The sequence below is a fragment of the Leptonychotes weddellii genome, chromosome 13 (genome assembly GCF_054177405.1).
Source record: "Leptonychotes weddellii isolate Sample4059 chromosome 13, ASM5417740v2, whole genome shotgun sequence".
Lineage (NCBI taxonomy): Eukaryota > Metazoa > Chordata > Mammalia > Carnivora > Phocidae > Leptonychotes > Leptonychotes weddellii.
Genome location: NC_138381.1, coordinates 35,157,735 through 35,177,353, shown reverse-complemented (window position 1 = coordinate 35,177,353; position 19,619 = coordinate 35,157,735). Strand labels below are relative to the sequence as shown.

The following is a 19,619-nucleotide window of genomic DNA, read 5'->3' as shown; positions in this document are numbered from 1 at the left end:
AATCAACTGGATATAACTGACATCCATAGACTACTTCATATAATAGTGGAATACACATTTTTCTCAAGCTCACATGGAATATTCACATTCTGGGCCATAAACACACCTTAACATATTTAAAATAATAGAGATCATACAATGTCTGTTTTCTAACAACAGTGTAATTCAACTAGAAATCAATACCATAAGCTAACTAGAAAATCCCCCAAAACATAGCAGTAAAAAACCACACTTCTAAATAACATAAGTCAAAGAAGATATCACAAGAAAATTTTAAAAATATTTTGCAAATGAAAACACAACTTAGCAACATCTGTAAAATGCAGTTTAAGCAGTACTTGGAATTTTACAGCATTGAACATATATATTAGAAAAGACAGCAGATCTAAAATTAATAATATATATTGTTTCCACCTTAGAAACTAGAAAAAGAGATGAATATTAAACACAAAGTAACCAGAAGAAAAGAAATAATGAAAATTAGAGCAGAAAGCAATAAAATTAAAAACAGGAAAACAACATAGAAAATCAACAAAACCAAAAGATGGTTCTTTGAAAAAATCAGTAAAATCAACAAGCCTCTAGCCAAGCTTAGAGAAAGAAAAAAAGAGAGCACACTAATTACTAATACCAGAAATGAAGGACAGGACGTTGCTACAGATCTCATGGACATAAAAGGATAATAAAAAGGGGTGTATGGGTGGCTTAGTTAAGCGTCCAACTCTTGATCTCAGCTCAGGTCTTGATCTCAGGGTCATGAATTTAAGCCCCCCAAAAAGGATAATAAAGGGATACTATGAACAATTCTATGCCCACAGATTCAAAAACATGGATGAGATGGACCAATTCCTTGAAAAACAGTGGGAAAACTCACATAAGAAGAAATGATGCCCAGATATGTTCACTGGTAAATTCTACTAAACATTAAGGAAGAAATTATATCAATTCTCTATACTGTGGACACCTGGGTGGCTCAGTCGGTTAAGCATCTGCCTTCAGCTGAGGTCATGGTCCCAGGGTCCTGGGAACAAGTCCGGCATCGGACTCCCTGCTCAGCGGGGAGCCTACTTCTCCTTCTACCTGCTGCGCGCCCTCTCTCTCTGACAAATAAATAAATAAAATTTTTTAAAAAAATTCTCTACACTCATTTCCAGAGAATAGAAACAGAGAGACAATATTCCCTAACTCATTCTATGAGGTCCACATAATGCAAATATCAAAACCAAAACCAGTAAAACTATAGAGCACTATCTTTTATGAACATGGAGAAAAAAGAATTCTCAACAAAATAGTAAATTTACTGCAAAAAAGTATAAGGAGCACCTGGGTGTTTCAGTCAGTTAAGCGTCCAACCCTTGGTTTCAGCTCAGGTCATGGCCTCAGGGTCCTGGGATTAAGCCCCGTATCAGGCTCCAAGCTCAGCAGGGAGTTGGCTTGAGGATTCTCTCTCTCTCTCTCTCTCCCTTCCCACCTCCGTTTATGCTCCTCTCTCTCTCTCACTCTCTCTCTCAAATAAATAAATAATCTTTCTTTTAAGTATAAAGAAATGACACACCAAAACAAAGCAAGAGTTCCCGCAGGTTGCAAGTGGGTTCGACATTCAAATATCAATTAATGTAATCTATCACATCAACAGAATAAAAAAAAAATTAATGATCATATCAATCAAGAAAAAGCATTTGACAAAATCAACACCGAATATTCAAGATAAAAATTCTCTGTAAACTATAGGAATAGAGGGAAACATTCTCAACTTGATAAGACAATCAATAAAAACCTACAGCTGACATCTTACTTGATGATGAGAAACTTGAAAGTTTTCCACTAAGATCAGGTAAAAGGCAAGAATGTCGCCTTTCACCACTCCTTTTCAATATTCTACTGGAAGGACTTGCTAATGCAATAAGGCAAAAGAAAGCAAACAAAAGTATACACATTGGGAAGGAAGATATAAAACTGTTATTGTTCGCCAATTACATGATCATCTATGTAAAAATCTGAAAGAATGGACAATAAAACCCCTGAACTAACAGATGATTATAACAAGTTTTGAGGTTACACACTAGTGATCTCCAGCCAGCCATCTGTGCACCAGAGGCCACTTCAAGGAAAGCATATTGTAGTGTGTGGGCAAAAATGAACAGGCTGAGTTGGGGAGGCTTGGAGCTGCCCTAATGCCCCAAGGCATACTAAAATCAGAAGATTTCTGCTTTTATCAGTAAATCGGAGTGCAGTTACAGTTACAGTGATTTCCCCACTCTACTCAAGAAACAAGAAAAAACTTAATTTCTTGCTCCTTCTTGGAGAAGGACAGGCAATACAATGCTCACTTAAGTATCAAGACTTAGGTTTCCAGATCAAAAAATAAGGCCCAAATGTTGTTAATGAAATATAAAATTCTCATGTAGACCATAAGGTGGACTTGGAAGAATAAGATCATGGAGCATGCTATGATTCACTTTATGTTTCTGAGGAAAATAAAACCTTAGCCAGAGAAGTAAAATGGACACTGTCAATATTATTCTTCCCACCTTCCCTATCCTACACAGGATATCACTAGACCTGTCTCCTCTCCTCCTCTGGAATTCTCTCTTCTTCTGAAGTGCCCAAGAAACTAGATAGAGGTGAAGAGTTTCAGAGGATGCCAGAAGTATGAAATGCTTAAGCATAAGAATGTACTTGATTCTTGATCATTTCTTTAGGGAAAGATAACTCATCCCAGGAAATGGCCCATGCAGGGAAGCCCTGTTCACTGATGATAAGGCAAAATAGGAGCTACTGGGAACTGGTAGGAGGAAGCCCTCTTTCATGGTCATTGCGATTGTGGGCATCACATTCATCATGGACTACTGAAATACAAGAAGCATCCACCCAGCGATAACTACAGATTTGGGGCCGTGAGGAACCACCAGTATAGATGATGTGGCTTTTGACCCAGCTGAAGAGTGAAAAGACTGATTATTCAGATTTATATACCTATTTCCAACGAAGGTAGCTACACATGCATCTTATGGGAAAAGAAAAGAAGACACTAATGGTACATACATTTTATTTATTGGAATTCTGTCAAAGGCTAAAGAATGAAAAGTACTTCGAAAACCCCTATATATACCATCTTCCCTTTCTGTGGACAATGGCACCAAGTATAATTTGAAAACTCCATCAGAATTATTTGAAATAGATGTATAAAATCAATGGCAAAAGTCATCCTGAATCAAAGCCTAAAATACAGACTGATTAGTGTAAAGGGATTTGCTGCAATTCAACACTGCATCTCAGTGAGATGAATGATAGCATCTGTTAATAATTATGAGCCAGCTGGGTAGGAGAAATAATAGAAATCCGTAACACACAATATCTTTAAGCAACACAATGAAGACAGTTTGCTAGATGCTGAATCAATAGATAAATAACTTTTAATACGGGATCTATTAATAGGACTTTAAATTGTTATTGTATGGCATCAGACAAAAAGAATGTGTTTTCATGAATAGTGCCTAGACCAGCAAAGAGCTGCTAAGGATATTCACTTAACCTTATTATAATGTTTACTTTCTGTGCAGACACAGATGGTAGATGATATTCTTATGCTCAGCATATTTCAGTGGTTAAAGTCAAATGTTTATAAAACCCAAAGCAAATTCCTTAGGAAACCATTAAGGCGGTATAACAATTCATTATTAATAATTAATGAATTAATATTAGTAAAAGTAATTTGAACAATTTCTGATCTACAGAAGCACTATACAAGTGTTTGGCAAAATAAAAATAACTATGTTAGGGTTACTTCTATATTGACGTCCCCCTATAGCTGTGGCATAATTATGATGTATGATATGTCACGTACAATGTCTAAAAAGTTAGGTATAATCTTTTTAGTCTTTTTTTCTCCCACTTATAATAACATAGCAGAATGTAACTGAGTTAATTATTTTGTTTAACAAATATTTATTGAGCACTTATTATATACCAAGCATTGTTCTGAGGACTAGAGATGTAGTAACAAGATAAAACACAAGATCCTACTCTTCTAAGGAAGGAATCTTCTACTAGGGGAGGAATATAATCAGGAGACAATTAACCAGGGGTAATTTCAGACACTGATAAGAATCATGAAAAAAATCAGATAAGGTATTATAATAGTAATGGGACGTTGAAGCTATCAGTTTACTAACATCAAAACAACTTTATAAAATAATTCCTTTTGGAAAATAGAAGCCAACTAATTTTTCATACTTGACTTCTAATCATTCTTGGTCACTGCACAAAATATAAATATTTCATCCATTCTCTTGAACATCCTACCATGTTATACACCTTTCACATAGTTTACGCTCCCCCATCTCTGAAACCGCCCATTTCATGGCAAGCACACCCTGTCACTTTAACCTTTGCAGAAGAGAACATGCTTCCTTCCTTTCTTTGCCATATGTTAAATATAGCCCTTGCTGAGACCATTGCCTTATTGTCTGAGTAGGGAAGAAACTGATCCTCCCCAGGCTAGTCAATTCTTAGTGACAGCACAGAGCTTAGCCTGAATCATGCCTTTGATCAGAAAACTAGATAACCCAGAGCCAAATCCCTTCTATGTGGCTCATATACTCCAGGAGGCGATATTATTCTGCCTTAGTCATCTCAGAGCCAGGTACCAGGCAACTAAGGACTACTAGGATAGCTTAGAGTCTGCTGAAATTATTCAAATTAACCAACCTAAATTGTCTACTCTGCCCTGCCTTGCTTTTCTTACAGAAACTCCAATTAAGCCCATGGAGTAGGCCCCTTGTTGTTGCCCCTTCTTCCTCCTGACCAACACTGGTGCTTTCTCATGTGGCCCTGCCTGGTGAGCCATGTCTCCAGTTCCTAGGACTTGTGAGTATAACACACTTTGCTCTTTTGAGCCTCTTGTGTGTCTTCTCTGGTGGCTGCATATGACTGACCATCACCTAGGGAGACTAGATCCACATTGCCCCTTCCTAACATTTAGTTTTCCACTATTATGTGAAAACAACCTTCTTTGAAGTCTGTCTTGTCCAGTTTTATAGCCCCTGATCTCTCCTTATTTATTATTTTACCTGCAGTTTAGTTCCCTGTATTTCAAGACTTATTTATCACCTGGCCCACAGTCTCCCTTTCTACCCCAAATGACACCATTTTCCTGAATTACTTCAATGTCCTTAAAGATGATGTATTCATCATCCCAGCCTCATAACACTGTGTACTCCTCAATTCAAATGACATTCATTTCATTTTAAATGACAGGTCATTTCAGGCACATACAAATAAGATCATATCCTAGACCTCGTTATCACAAGAAATGATTCTTCTTTCGAAATACAAAACCTCAATTTTCAATTCTCTGCTTATAAATTATTATCTTCACAACTTTGTCACTATCTCCCACCCACTGTCTTTTAGCTGTCTTCAATAAGTTTTCCAATTCTTTTTTTTTTTTTTTTTTATTCATGAGAGTCAGAGAGAGAGATAGAGAGAGGCAGCGGCAGAGGGAGAAGCAGGCTCCCCGCCTAGCAGGGAGCCCAATGCGGGTCTCGATCCCAGGATGCTGGGATCGTGACCTGAGCCGAAGGCAGACGCTTAACCATCTGAGCCACCCAGGCGTCCCAAGTTTTCCAATTCTTTAACCAAAATTTCTCCCAATTTACCAATCCCCGCCCATTTTCATTACCTTTCATTCAACCTAAAAAGATTATCATAACTCTAAATACCCCTTTACCAATGCCCACAACTAACTTATCCCTTGATCTTTAGCTGAATTCAAAAGAGAAAACACACACCTTGTATCACTAATTGAGCCTGCCTCACAATCTAGGAAAGCTACACAACTGTGAGAGATGGCGTCCTCTCAATGTTGTGGTTGCCAACTCCACCGAGGGCTCCATATCTGTTCCAATTCCTATTATCATTAGAGTCAAAACTTCCCGCCTCTTTATGTTCTCATGCCTATTACCTACTTTCATTCCCCCCATCCTTCACAGTTAAAATCCCTCAACATCCTGCCTCCCTATCTACAAAGAGAACTTATTTCCCCTGCATCCATCTTCCTCTTATCCTTGTTCAGGGTTTCTCATTGACTTCTCAATCTTTTCACTGATCTCACTGCTCCCCCTAGTTCTGCTCAACTTCACTCCAGTTTCCATACATCTGCAAGGCTATGACTGCATGTCACAATATAAAAGAGATACCCCTGTTTTGAATCCTTCAGTTACTCGCTACCTTCAGGTTGAAGTCCAATAGCCCTACAATGATGAACCCTCCCTCCTGTCAAGCCTCTTTTTTTGCCTCTGTACTCACCTTCCCCCACCTTGGTCTAAGAAGCCTGTGGTCCAGCGGTACTGGCATGGTTGTATCATTCTGTTCCTATCATGTCCTCTTAATTTTCTCTTCTTCATACACATTACTCCCTCAGCTTTGTCAACTGGTGGACTCCTATTCATCGTTCAAGATTCTCCACAAGGAAGTCTTAACTGATCCCCACCTGCCCTTTTCAAACGGGTTAGGCATCTTTTTGTGTGTATTTCACATCACAAACATTAATCCATCTTCTCTCTTTTTTTTTAAAGATTTTATTTATTTATTTGAGAGAGAGAATGAAAGACAGAGAGCACGAGAGGGAAGAGGGTCAGAGGGAGAAGCAGACCCCCGCTGAGCAGGGAGTCCGATGCGGGACTCGATCCTGAGACTCCAGGATCATGACCTGAGCCGAAGGCAGTCGCTTAACCAACTGAGCCACTCAGGCGCCCTAATCCATCTTCTCTTAATAATCTCTATTTGTCTGCCTCCCGTCTACATGAAGTGCCTTTTGAGGAAAATCAGTTTCATCTTTGAGTCTCCACGACCTACTACAGTGTGAAAGAGAATGATTATTTAACAACTAATTCTGGCAATTTTCATATGAACAAAACATTTTCACCTGTTTATTTAGATATACTGTGTGATCCTACTATTTTATATTGCTCCACTTTCTTGGAACTTTCATGTTAAAACCCCTGAGGAAAACTTTATTTATAAGTTAATGCATATTTTCATTTCAAATTTGTTTGCTTTAAAAGATAATGAAGAAAAAAGATAATGGTGAAAATAACAAATAATCTAGTGCACTTATCTCTATTCTTTAATAACCACTGTTTTCCAACCATTAAATGATCTTGTGTACTTGGCTTTTCTAGAATACATCTTATTATTTTTAAATTGAAATAATAACATAGTTTTTTTTTTGTTTTTTTTTTTTTACAATTGTGGGTGGCAGTCAATGTTAGCCTGTGTGTCGGGGAGGGAGCAAGGTAAATAGGGACAGGATAAGTGAATCAAAACAGCAGAATTACCATTAACTAATGATTTTAGCTCTGTGATGTTCAATACAATAGCTTCTAGCCACATGAGTCTATTTAATTTTAAATTAACTAAAATTAAAAATCCAGTTCTTTAGTCATACTAGCCATATTTCCTATGCTCAATAGCCACATGTGGCCAGTGGTTACCAGGACTGTGCAGATCATTGCTGTCATCACAAAAATTTCTACTGGACGGTGCTGATACAGCTAAACTGAATTCTATACCATAAATGGACAGGTATCTATGGAGACATAAATTGGGACTAAATTAAATCCTAGGTTTTTGCCACTTAATATATCTGCAAGTAAAATTAATAAAATCGTTTTTGTAGAATTAGTAGTATCATCTCTAATTGCAAACAGCCAAATTCTTCAAGCAGATATCGCTAAGCTTTTTATGGAAAATACTTGACATTACAGATTCAGAGGTTAATTCTCCCATCAGTGCATGCATAAATCTTCTATAAATGTTAATAGGAGAATGTTAATGAAAAACCTCTAAAATCGACACGAGAATAGTTTCTTCACTATGAAAATCTATTTTCTCTTCATTTGGAACTACTTAACTTGAAATTGTACTTAGCATTTGCATAATTTTAAGTTCTTATTTATAATTAAATAAAATATCTTTTTAATGTTTTAACCCCATGTCTATTTTTCTTTTGAAGTTCAAAATTTGAGATGATGTATGATAAATTGAAAATATTGCCCTAAAAATTCATTTCACAGTTTAATAATTCCACTTAACCTCATATTTGTTTAGTTTTCTTGTTTTCTTTTTTTCATAAATGATTAGCCCTACAAAATATTCCTGATAAAAGCAATGCTCTTTCTCTACAAAATGTGATCCACAGAGGTAATGAGGAGAAATGTTGACATTCTGTGAAGTTCAGTTTGACCTAGCTCTCCTATCCTATCTGTACTGCATCTTGGTCATATACACACTTAACCTAAAAGATATGATGAGAGCTCATAGGAATTAAAAATAATTTATTTCAAAATGAATAAAAAAATCAAGATAAAGCACACATGTTCCCAGACATAGTTCAAAGCTATGATGGCGTGATGCTGAGATCCTGAGTGTAGTCCCCAGGAAAGGAGCTTGGTAGTGCACTCTTGCTACTCAGGGTGTGTGCTGCCTCTATCACAGCTTGCTATAAACAAATACTGAATGCTATTTCCACTTTTTACCTTTTTACACAAAAGAGAAAATTCCCTTTAGATTTCTTTCAGTTAGAGAAAGAGGTACTAATATAGGTCTTTCATAAAAAGGAATGGTGTAAGGCAAACTTTCAAAAAAGAGGGAATACCTGTAATAGCACAAAGGAGATGGATGGGAGCAAAGCTCTATTAGGTTAAGGAAAATGACACCAGACTTGACACCAGACTTGAGCCCAGAGGAACAAAGGAAGAGAGCCAGAAATGATAAATAAGGTAAATATAGAAAAAACTATATATACTAGGTTCTCCTTTCCTTGCTCATATTCTTTAAAAGTGATAAGATTATGTAAGGTAATAATTATAACAATGTACTGTAATATTTATGGATATAATGTAACAATAATAGTACCAAAAAAAAAAAAAAAAGGAAAAGAGCTATATAGAAGTGTTTCTGTTTCTCACTGGAAATTAAGATACATGATAGGACCTGGAACAACCACTAAGGAAATAATTCAAAAAAGAACAAAAAAATCATTAAAGAAGTTAAAATGCTACATTAAAAATATTGATTCAAAGCAAAAGAAAAGAGTAAAGGAGAAATAGAACAAAAAAGACATGAGACATGTAGAAAACAAAAGGCAAAATGGCAGATATAGATCCAACAATATCAATAACAACATTAAATGTGAATGTATTAAATAATCCAATTAAAAGACAGAGATTGCTTAAAGGGGCCCGAGGGAAGGCGAGGAGCTGCTGATGGCCGGAAAGAAAATGGATGAGTCTTTGGTGGTTTGTGATGTCGCTGAAGATTTAGTGGAAAAGATGATAAAGTTTTGTTTTCACAAAGAAATGAACAATGCTGCCATTATAATGAAAATTGATAAGGATAAACGCCTGGTGGTACTGGATGAAGAGCTTGAGGGCATTTCACTGGATGAACTTAAAGATGAACTGCCTGAACGACAACCTCACTTCATTGTGTATAGTTATAAATACCAACATGAGGATGGAAGAGTTTCATATCCTCTGTGCGTTATTTTCTCCAGTCCTGTTGGGTGTAAGCCTGAACAACAGATGATGTATGCTGGGAGTAAGAATAAGCTAGTCCAAACAGCTGAACTAACCAAGGTATTTGAAATAAGAAATACCGAAGACCTAACTGAAGAGTGGTTACGTGAGAAACTTGGATTTTTCCACTAATGTGAACTGTGTTTCTAAAGTATTTATGTATTAACCTGACCATACTGGAACCAGACATAAATACTTATGCCTAAAAATGCACTGTTATTTACAGTTGGTTTCCTGCAGTAAAGAAAAATTCTTCATTTGTTCAAAGTTTGAACAAAGGGGAAATCATCTTCATAGTAATGAAACTTTGTGAAGTGTTTCCTTATATTTGTAATTGTTAGGTGGACTACTTCTCTCCAGGGACTTTTGCACTCTTGTGACTGATTTCTATAACTTACAGTTCAGAATTTGTTACTACTGGGGGTATAGCTCAGTGGAAGAGCATTTGACTGCAGAATTTGTTACTATTTACAGACACCATTGGAAAGTGGGTATTAGATTGTGATAGAGAACAGTTGCCTCCTTCTGACAAATACTGGATATTAGCAGTTTCTATATGAAAATAGCATATTATCACTTGTCAAATCTTTAAAATTTATTTGGGGTAAAAGACTTGAATGACCCAATTTAGAGCCATGAAAAATAATTTACTGTAGTGTAAGTTGCATTACAAGTACACTTGTCATCAATTCCGTACGTTCTTTGGTTTCCTATATCTTTTTAATGAAGTCCAGAAACTTTGTTCATCAGTCATTCATTCTTAAGGTCTGGGAGTTAGATTTTATAGTAGTTATGACTATTATGTTTTCTTCTTACAGGAAATAGCATCTTAGTCTTGGAAATTGATAGGTTGGAACTAATCAAGGGCTTCATTCCTGGTTGTGTCATAGCTAGATAGTTTTGGATCTAGGTTAATAACACTTTATTTATAAAGCACCTCTTGATGTTTTCCTGTGAACACAAGTTATTTTAAATGTGTTAATACTGTGCCTTTGATTTGTTAGCTTTAAAGTTAGTTTAAGACTTTTACACTGCCAGTATTCCAGATTTGGTGAAATTAATACATTTGTAAAGGGTCCAAGTAAAACAATTTTCTAATGTGTGTATCTGAAATTTGTAATAAAATCAACTTCAAAAATTCCAACTATCTGCTTGCGTTGGTGAATATATGGCAGTTGAGAACTATAATTTGGGGTGTATTTATGATTACCTTTGTGCCATAAGAAAAATTACTTACCTTAAAACCTTGGCCAGAGTTAATAACATTAACACATTAATAGAAATTGCATCGTATATCCTAAATGTCAGAAGATATTCCAAACTGGACATCCATCATAAAGCAAGGATTCTAGTATATAGTGTACTTTAAGAACAACATATTAGTAACTGTTTACCATTAATTTGACAAAAGGTCTTGAGACTGTAAAGACTAACCAAATTTGGTGAGCGAATTCTTATGTTAAGAATATCTTAGTCAAAGATACAAATGTAGTGATCCAAAGGGGTATGCGCACCCCGATGTTTATAGCAGCAATGTCGACAACAGCCAAATTATGGAAAGAGCCAAGACGTCCATTGACAGATGAATGGATAAAGAAGACGTGGTATATATATACAATGGAATATTATGCAACCATCAAAAGGAATGAAATCTTGCCATTTACAACAACGTGGATGGAACTGGAGGGTTTTATGCTGAGCGAAATAAGTCAATCAGAGAAAGACACGTCTCATGTGATCTCACTGATATGAGGAATTCTTAATCTCAGGAAGCAAACTGAGGGTTCCTGGAGTGGTGGAGGGTGGGAGGGATGGGGTGGCTGGGTGATGGACATTGGGGAGGGTATGTGCTATGGTGAGCTCTGTGAATTGTGTAAGACTGTTGAATCACAGACCTGTACCTCTGAAACAAATAATACATTATATGTTAAAAAAAAAAGAAGAAGAAGATAGTAGGAAGGGAAAAATGAAGGGGGGGAATTCGGAGGGGGAGACGAACCATGAGAGACTATGGACTCTGAGAAACAAACTGAGGGTTCTAGAGGGGCGGGGGTGGGGGGATGGGTTAGCCTGGTGATGGGTATTAACGAGGGCATGTATTGAATGGAGCACTGGGTGTTATATGCAAACAATGAATCATGGAACACTGCATCAAAAACTAATGATGTAATGTATGGTGATTAACATAACATAATAAAAAAAGAATATCTTAGTCATTTCAAAACTAGAAAGGCATTATTTTATGTTGGCGTATTTTTCATTTATATATTCTTTGCATTTTTTTGAGGTTTCTGTGCCGACACTAATAAAGAGGTAAAGATAGTGGGAATTTTCACAATATTGAATCTTCTGTAGCCAACACTGTCTGGCTTCACTAATCTAAAAAACAGGAAGCAATAGGAAGTTAGTAGGAGATCAGGAAGTGATAGAGTGGGCATTTGTTTTGGTTAATGAATGGGAAGGACTCTTTTTTCCAATTTCCAGAGAGAGAGAACTTCAAATCCAGGAAGTTTACGAATTCTTTAAACAGCTATTTTGGTAATGGAGAATAATGCTTACAATACTGTGGAAATGCAGATACAACCCAAGTGAATGGAGAGTGTTTTTAATGTTTTCAAATGAAGGAAATGAGATTTCATTTCACCATGTTGGCAGCAATAGGGGAAACTAGTGCTGCAAGAATATATCTTTTTATGAGGTTCCTTATTTTATCTTGCATGTTTTAGTTGTTTTGTTTTGTTTTTAAATTTGAAAGTCCTCCATATTGTCAGATGATACTGACTTCCATAAACAGAATGTAGTTCCCCTGTTCTCTAACAGGGACAAAAAGTTGTGAGAAATCATGCTTTTTTGAGCTTGTTTGACTCCTTATCAATAGCATGTATTTTGCAAGACAGTAGATTATGATCGGGGAATCAGTAGAACATGTTTTGACTCCCTCTGTCTTATAGGGAGACTTAAAAATCCTATGCTCTAGAGTATTCTCAGACTTTTATATAAATTTCCCTCCCATGTAATCAAATTTTGCATTGTTCTTTTCAAGTATATGTTCAATTTGCTCTCTTTTTCTGCCTTCTCTCAAATAGTAACTCCAGATTGGATAATTCCAGTTTTTACATTCCATAGCTTTCTGGTGCAGCCATTCCCATTCATATTTTAATCTTTCCCTTTTGGCATCAGCTTTTTTCTTAGGAACCTCCTTCATGGTCTTCCAAGTCAGCATTAGTTTTGAAATTGTTGACCTTGCATGAGTCCTGCATAGAATCTAATGTTGTCACAATAGAGCCAACTAGTAATTCCAGCATGCTTTTAGTACGGTTTCTATGGCAACATAAATGACATATGAAGAAAACTGTTCTCAGGTTACTATGCTGAAATTCCAAAATGTCAGAGTTTTGAATAGTCTTTGCTTTGTTCTGATATTGAAGCAACCATGTTAAGAGAAAGGTTGTTAGACCATTTTTGTTTAATTGACTTCTAAAATAAATGTTCAAATTGTCTATTTCTAAGAAGTTTACCAAACGGCTAGTGCAGTTACACATACTCCTGTTTAAGAGGGTGTTGCTAATTTTTTTTATTACTGTTACTAAATAACCTTTGTAGCAAAATGTTTGTCTGCACTTTTCTTTCCCCTTTTATCTCCTATTTTCAGGATTCAAATGTAGCCATAAACTATATCCTGGTATGACACTTTAACTAAAAATTCCCAGTTAGAGGAATTTGTTGGCAAATTAAATTTGGCTGTCTTTATTCCCCACCTATATAGATAGTAAGGAAGGTATACTTAAAAAAATGTTTGGACTACTTTAAAACCTGAGCAATGTCATTAATCCATAACGTGGACTAGTGATGAATAGATATTCTCATGAGAGTTTAAATGCTGATATTTGGTGGAAGTAGAGAGTAACTTGTATTCTATCAATTCAAATATTCTTAGTATGGTTGCTTTCCCTATTTGTTCAATAGACTGATAATACTGGAATCTATAGAATTTGAGCCTTTACAACTTATGTGAAGAAGTGTCTCAAACATTTCTGGGCAAATCTTATTTTGTATTTCTAGAAGAATATAAATCTTTTTAGGACACTTAACACTAATGGCCCAACTTGAATATTCTTGAGAAATTTGTTTCTTGTTATGCCATTTGACATTTCACATCAGTGACCATGTTCCTGTAATATTCAGAACAACTATGTTAGGGTTATGATAGAAACTGTGTTTTCTTGCTTTTTGGAATATAGTTCATGCACATATATTACTTGAATATTGTTTGAGATCACTAACTTGCCAGGGCAGTTCCCATGATCTAGATGGTCCAATATAATCTCATTCAGGAGGCTTGAAACATTAATGGTTTTGTCTTGTGAATTTTAACAGTTCCCTGTCATCATTTAACAAACTCAACAACTGGCACAACTTCTTAAACTGTGATTTCAGTCTCTGCTAGTTCATATTGCATGTTTATTTTGGACAGTCTTCTGTTAAGCATGGTGCTTGTACTGGTTTAAATAAAATGTTAACATGAAAAAAAAAGAGATTATCAGACTGGATAAAAACAAAAAACAAAGTAATATACAACTATATGCTATTTAAAAGAGACACATTTAATTTTTAATTTTTGTTAAAAGAGACACATTTTAAAATCAAAAACAGAAAGAGATTGCAAGAATGGAAAATAATATATCATGCAAACAACAACCACAAAAAAGCTGGAGTGAGTATACTAACAACAGACAAAATAGACTTTAAAACAAAAATGCTACCAATGTAAATGAGAGACATTTTATAATGATAAAAGGATCAATCTATCAGGAAGATATAACAATCATAAAATATGTGAGCCTAATAACAGAGCACCAACGTACATGAAGGAAGAAGTGACAACAATGAAGGGAGATAAAGACAATTCAACAATAATAGTTGGATAATAGTTGGAGATTTCAATACCTCACTTCCAGTAAAATAGGTAGAACAACTAAGCAGAAGATCAACAAGGAAATAGAAGACTTGAACAACCCTATAAACCAACTAGATCTAACAGACATCAATAGAATACACTTCACCAAACAACAGCAATATATATTCTTCTCAAGTGCACATGGCTCATTCTCCAAAATAGACCATATGCTAGTCCATAAAACAAATATCCATAAATGCAAAAAGACTGACATAGTAAAAATGTGTTCTCTCTGACCTTAATGGAATGAAATCAGAAATCAACAAAAGAAAGAAATTTGGTAAACTCACAAATATATTGAGATTAAACAATATGCTTCTAAATAACCAACTGGTAAAAGAAGTAATCAAAGGGAAATTAGAAAATATTTTCAGGTGAATTAAAATGAAGACACAACATACCCAAACTTATGGTATGCAGCTAAAACAGCAGTGTTTAGAGAGAAATTTATAGCTGTAAACACATTTTAAAAAAGAATAAAGATCTCTAATCAATAACCTAATCTTCCACCTTAAGACACTGGGAAAAAAAGACAAAACCTAATGCAAGGGAAAGGAAGTAAATAACAATAATTAGAGTGGAGACTGATGAAATAGAGAATAGTCAAACAATAGACAAAATGAATGAAACCAAAAGGTTCTTTGAAAAAGAACATAATTGACAACTCATTACCTAGATTGATAAAAAAAAGGAGAGAAGACTCAAATGATCAACATAAATGCAGCAGGGGTCACCACTACTGACCTTACATAAATAAAAGATTAAAATGAATACTCTAAATAATCATATGCCTACAAATTACTTAGGTGAAATGGACAAATTCCTAGAAATATACAAACTATAGGGGCGCCTGGGTGGCTCAGTTGTTAAGCGTCTGCCTTTGGCTCAGGTCATGATCCCAGGATCCTGGGATCGAGCCCCGCATCGGGCTCCCTGCTCCGCGGGAAGCCTGCTTCTCCCTTTCCCACTCCCTCTGCTTGTGTTCCCTCTCTCGCTGTGTCTCTCTGTCAAATAAATAAAATCTTTAAAAAAAAAAAAAGAAATATACAAACTACTTAAATTGACGCAAGGATAAGCAATCTGAATAGACCTATAAAAGATAAAGATATTGAATTAGCAATCAAAACTACCATAAAGGAAAGCCCATGCTCATATGGCTTCACTGCCCAACTCTTTCTATGAGGCCAGTATCACCCTGGTCTGAATGCCAGGCAAAGATATCACAAGAAATGAAAATTACAGCTGATACCTTATGAATATGAATACAAACATCCTCAATAAAATACTTGCAAACCAAATCCAGGAACATGTAAGTAAAATTATATACCACGATCTACTGGAATTGATCTCAGAAATACAAAGTTGGCTTAACATCTGAAAAGTAATTAATCATATCAATAAAATAAGAAACAAAAACCAGATAATCAACTCAATAGACACCCATAAAAATATTTGACAAAGCCCACACTCTTTCATGAGAAAAATTCAACAAAGTAGGGAAGGGAACTTCACCAACCTCAGAAGAGACATCTACAAAAACCCACAGTTAACACCTAAATTAATGGTAAAAGACTGGACGCCTTCATCAGTGATAAGGACCAAAACAAGGACCTACACTCTTGTCAATTCTATTCAAGTGTACAGGTGGTTCTAGCTACAGCAATTTTATAAGAAAAAGAAATTATGGCACCTAGAATTAGAAAGGAAGAGGTAAAACTATCGCTATTTGCAACTGAAATGCTTTCGTATGTAGAAATTTCTAAGGAATCCCGTGAAACTCTGTTAGAACTAAAGAGTGAATTCAGCAAGGTTGCAGGATACAAGATCCATATACAAAAATTAATAGTATTCTATAGAGTAGCAATGAACAAACCAAATATGAATTTTAAAAAAATCCTTTTACAAAGGCATCTAAAAGAATACAACACTTAGGAATACACTTAACAAAAAAGTACAAACTTATATTCTGAAATCTACAAACTATTTTTGAAAGAAATTGAAGATGGAAATACAAAAAAAAAAAAACACACCTGTTCATAAATTAGAAGACTTAAAATTGTTAAGATGGCAATACTCCCCATATTGATCTCCAGATTCAAGGAAATCATTACCAGAATCCAAGCTTTTTTTTTTTTGAAATTAATATGCTGATTCTAAAATTTATATAAAACTGCATGGAACTCAGAATACCCAAATCAATTCTGAAAAAGAAGAACAAAATAGGGCGACTCATTCTTCCCAGTTTCAAAACTTGCCACAAAGCTATGGTAATCAAGACAGTGCAGTATGGCATAGGATAGATAGATATAGAATTCAGAATCCAGAAATAAACCCATGTGGTTATTGTGAATGCACTTTCAACAAAGGTGCCCAAACCATTCAATGAGAAAAGAACAGTCTTTTCAACAAATGGTGCTAAGACATCTGGAGAAAAGAGCTAAAAGTATAAAACTCAGAATAAAACATAGTGATAAATCTTTCATGCCCTTGTATTTGGCAATGGAGTCAGAGATATGACCTGAAAAACATGAGCAATGTGAGAAAAAAAGATAAATTAGATTTCATCAAAATTATCTGTGATTCAAAGGATGCTATCAAGAAAATGAAAAGACCACCCACAGAGTGGAAGAAAATATTTGCCAATCATATATATGATGAGACTTGTATTTAGAACATACAAAAAACGTACACAACTTTTTAATAAGAAGACAAATAGCCCAATTTTTTAAAAAGGACCAAGTTTCTGAATAGACATTTCTCCAAAACAGATATACAAATAACCAAAGAAAAGATGCTTGGCACCAACAATTATCAGGGAAATGCACATCAAAAACGTAAGAGATAACATTTCCCACCTACTAAATGGCTAGAATCAAAAAGTCAGATAATATGTGTTTGTGAGGATGTGGAGAAATCAGAACCCTCCTATACTGCTGTTGGAAATGTAAAATGATACACACAGCTTAGAAAACGGTCTGGCAATACTTCAAGGGTTAATCATGGAGTTACCGTATGAACCAGCAATTCTACTTCCAAGTGTATAGCCAAGAGAAATGAAAGCATATGTCCACACAAAAACTTGCACACATATGCTTATTAGCAGCATTATTCATAATAGAAAAAAAGAAAAAAGAAGAAAACTCAAATATCCATCAATTGATGAATTGTTAGGCAAAATGTAGTTCTGTATATCCATGCAATGGAATATTATTTGGTCATAAGAAGGAATGAAGTACTAATACATGCTAAAACAAGGATGTACCTTAAAAGTATTATACTAAATGAAAGAAGCCAATCGCAAAGAACACATATTACATGATTCCATTTATATGAAAAGTCCAGAATAGGAAATCAACTGAGCTGTAAAAGTAGTTTAGTGGCTGCTAAGGGGGCTGAGAGGAATGGAGAGATAGAGTCATAGTTAAAGGGGATGGGGTTTCTCTTTTTTTCCTGTTATTTAACATAATTGACATATAACATTGTATATGCTTAAGATGTACAATGTTATGATTTGTTACCCTTATATACTGCAACATGATTGCCACAGTAGAGTTAGTTAACACCTCTATCATTTTTGTGTGTGTGTGGTGAGAACATTTAAGATCTACTCTTCAGCAACTTTCAAGTATGTAATAAGTATTGTTAACTATAATCACCATGCTATACCTTAGATCCCTAGACTTTATTCAACTTATAACTGAAAGTTTGTTCTTTGTAAGCAACATCTCTCCATTTCCCTCAACCCCAGCCCCTATTATCATTCTACTCTCTGTTTCTATGAGTTTGGCTTTTTTAGATTCCACACGTAAGTGATATCATACATTTGCTATAAGTGGCAGGATTTCCTTCTTTCTCTTGGCTAAATTATATATATGTAATTATATACACACATACTACCTTCTTTATCCATTCATATGTTGACAGACACTTAGGTTCTTTTCTTATCTTTGCTATTGTGAATAATGCTGAATGAACATGGGAGTGCAGATATCTCTTCAAGATCCTAATTTTATTTTCTTTCAATATGTACCTAGAAGTGGAATTGCAGGATCACATGATAGTTCTATTTTTAACTTTTTGAGAAACTTCCATACTGTTTTCCATAATGGTTTTACCAATATACATTCCTACCAACAGTGCACAGGGTTTCCTTTTCTCCACATCTTTACCAACACTTGTTACCTCTTGTCCTTTTGATAATATCTATTCTAATTGATGGGTGTTAATATCTCATTGTAGTTTTGATTTGCATTTTCCTAATGATTAGTGATGTTGAATATCTTTTCATGTACCCGTTGGCCATTTGTATATTTTGTTTGGAAAAATGTCTACTCAGTTTTTCTGCTCATTTATTAGTCATATTTTTTGTTTTGTTTTTTACTATTGAGTTGTATGAGTTTCTTATATATTTTGGATATTAACCCCCTTCAGATATATGATTGGCAAATAGTTTCTCTTATTTTATATGTTGCCTTTCATTTTATTGACTGTTTCTCTGTGGTCAAATAATCTTTGACAAAGCAGGAAAAAATATGCAATGGAAAAAAGGCAGTCTCTTCAATAGATGGTATTGGGAAAATTGGACAGCTATATACAGAAGAATGAAACTCGACCATCCTTCAACACCATACACAAAGATAAACTCAAAATTGATGAAAGATCTCAATGTGAGACAGGAATCCATCAAAATCCTAGAGGAGAACATAGGCAGTAACCTCTTCAACATCGGCCACAGAAACTTCTTTCAAGATACATCTCCAAAGCCTAGTGAAACAAAAGCAAAAATGAACTTTTGGGACTTTATCAAGATAAAAAGCTTCTGCACAGCAAAGGAAACAGTCAACAAAACAAAGAGGCAACCTACAGAATGGGAGAAGATATTTGCAAATGACACTACAAAGGGCTGATATCCAAGATCTATAAAGAACTTCTCAAACTCAACACCCAAAAAACAAATAATCAAGTCAAAAAATGGGCAGAAGACATGAACAGACACTTTTCAAAAGAAGACATACAAATGGTTAACAGACACATGAAAAAATGTTCATCATCATTAGCCATCAGGGAAATTCAAATCAAAA

At 35.2% G+C, this 19,619-nt stretch overlaps 1 protein-coding gene and 1 pseudogene across 2 annotated transcripts in view; one reads left to right on the top strand and one right to left on the bottom strand.

The window, feature by feature from the left end:
- NOL4 (nucleolar protein 4) overlaps positions 1 to 19,619 on the bottom strand; it is a 291,164-nt gene that overhangs the window by 167,008 nt on the left and 104,537 nt on the right. The window lies entirely within an intron of this gene.
- On the top strand, positions 9,237 to 9,954 carry LOC102730643 (glia maturation factor beta pseudogene; annotated as a pseudogene).